This window comes from Brassica oleracea, chromosome C9 (assembly GCF_000695525.1).
Source record: "Brassica oleracea var. oleracea cultivar TO1000 chromosome C9, BOL, whole genome shotgun sequence".
Lineage (NCBI taxonomy): Eukaryota > Viridiplantae > Streptophyta > Magnoliopsida > Brassicales > Brassicaceae > Brassica > Brassica oleracea.
The window spans coordinates 31,769,473-31,772,182 of NC_027756.1; positions in this window are offsets into that span (position 1 = coordinate 31,769,473).

The window sequence follows — 2,710 nt, forward strand, 5'->3', positions numbered from 1 at the left end:
AGTGGTTATTCCACCTATTTAGGGAGTATTATGAAGTTTTACTAAATTAATTAATAAAAAAATAGAAATATGCCCATGTACCATGAAAGAGAGTTTAAATAATATTGATACGAATTTAGAATGTGGTTACAAATTTTAAAATAACGCTAAAGATTATAGGCTTAAGAAATCAGAATACAAAAAGGAAATCCGTACTACCCAGAAATCAATACTGATGCCACGATTGGTCTACGGGTGAACAGGTAAGTCTAACACAATAGGTAAAAACGAAATCATAATTCTCTTCATACATACACCTCTATCTCAGGTCGACAATGGTTAAACTCATACTGTGCGACAAGCAAGCAGCAGACTTTAGCATCCTACAAATCAAGAAGAATAGGAAATTTAAAGTTGTCATCATCATAAGCATAATTCCTAAACTTTTCCAAGGTAAATAATTTTTTTAAACACATCAAAAAATAATACAGATCTAAATTTTTTTTTATCAATAGAACAATAATATCCAATATTTTTCAGGCAAACTACTACTCAGTTCATCACCAGCAACAAATTTCTACTTCAGCAAATCAATTGATTACATAAAGCATTTCAAATGGCGAATAAGAGATCATGCAAAAGCATGCAGTAAAGAGTGACTTTAATTCATGCATCATTCGGATTATTATTCTCTTTCCCACACAACTTGATACCTAGATTTATTTACATTTTAAACAATTTTATCATTGTTTTTTTAAATCTTTACTTCTCTATAAAATCTAAAACTCAACTTCTGTCTTTCAAACTTTGCTAAGCAATTTAAATGTATAGAGAATAAATTAATAAGGCATAATCTGCGCGTATCGCGGACAAAAGATCTAGCATCATTAAAAAAGAGAAAATCACATTTGTAGTTCTAATTTCTAGATTCTTTAAGAAGCTACAATAAATTGGAATTAAAAATAGTAAAAGTAAATAAAATGATGATATAATCGATAAACAATTAATTAAAATGATGACATACTCCAATAAACAGTTAATTAAAAAAGAAAAATGGTGGAAGTAAGATTTCAATCTTAACGTCCATATAATTGGATCCTTTAGATATCATGTCTGTCTTAAAAATATGATTCCTTATTTTACTTTGACATGAAGAGTCGAACACTTACGGTCTCAAACTCAAAGATAATTTGGAGGTAAAGATGAAAATATCATATTTTTTTAAGATTTCTATTATTAAAAGGTTCAATTGTTAAGATTAAGTGAATGAATTTTTAAAATGTTTTTATTATGAAAAGGTTTAATGGTTAATCTTTGAAAATATACAACTATTATATTATGAAAATGTTCCAATGAAAATGTGCAATGGTTAAGTTTCTGAAAGGATACAATTTTTTAAAGAGTGAACACATCTTTTGCTTAAGTAAAACTATGATTTCATACTCGAGATCCTAAATAAAATTGTAGCCATTAGATTAGAGAGTATGAGGAAATTCCACCGTTAGATTTTAATTTGTTTTCTTGTATAAAAAAATGCTGGCATCAGAGTTTTAGATGAAATGAGTTGCTAACATGATACGTTTTTTTTTCTAATCGTTTCTGCTCTTTCCATATCTATAATCATAACAACACACATTCTACATGAGCAATTTAAATATGATTATTATCATTTTAAAAAGCATTTCTTGTATCATTTTTTAAAGTTAGTCCTACACAAAAAAAAATATAGTTAAAAATCGTGTTTTACAAGACAAAAATAATTTTAAGCATAGAAATATTATTCACCTTGTTCATTACAAAAGTTTGGAAACATATTATTTTCTCATGTTCACTACCACCATAATTGAAATTTAACATATTATTAAATCGATCCACTCTATCAACCGAAATTTACTAATAAACACATCGATATTTTGAATATAAAAAAAATATAATATATGTGTACAGTTGACATATTTCGATTATGAAGTATATACTAACACAAAAAGAAACTAAAAAAGATGGAGACACTTATATGGGAAATCTGTTCTCATCAAGATATAACTGGATCATTAAGGTGACAAAATTGTTGGATTTAGTTTTGTAGAATACCCGTCATTTTCTGTAATTCTAGAGTTTCAAAACATTGAGATTGCAAATAAAAAATAAGCCCAATATTCTTCAACATACTTTTTGTTTGCCCTATCTTCTGCAATGTGATCGTCACCCATCGCGGCAACTCTCCACCTTCGTCTCCCAATATACGTTTACACACAGATTCGATAAGTCTTCGTGTTCTTCCGATTTGATAAATGCGTAATTTGACGAACTCTTCTATCGCCTATTTGTGGTACTATTAGGCAGAAGAACCCATGGTTATTTACGTCGCATCACGAGATCTCTCCAGCGGAACTGCTGCGGCGACCTTATAGCTATGAGATCTTATTCTACATCGTTTAGGGAAGAAAGGGACAACTTCGGCCGATCAAAGTTCCTCCCGATAAGTTTGGGATCTCATCTTTTTTTACCATAACGTTGACTATCTCAGTTCTCCGGTATTTCTTATCGATGTTGTTTCTGTGTCAGATTGTGGAGAGCCCATACGCAGAGATGCTGCATAACTTCGAAATAGTGGTGAGCGCGAGCGTACGCCGGAATCTATCGTCCGTGCTTTTGGCATCTTGAAGAAGTGTGCTGCCAAGGTAAGCTGTAATCATAGGTTTTGTCTAGGTCATGCACATTGCAGCCGAGA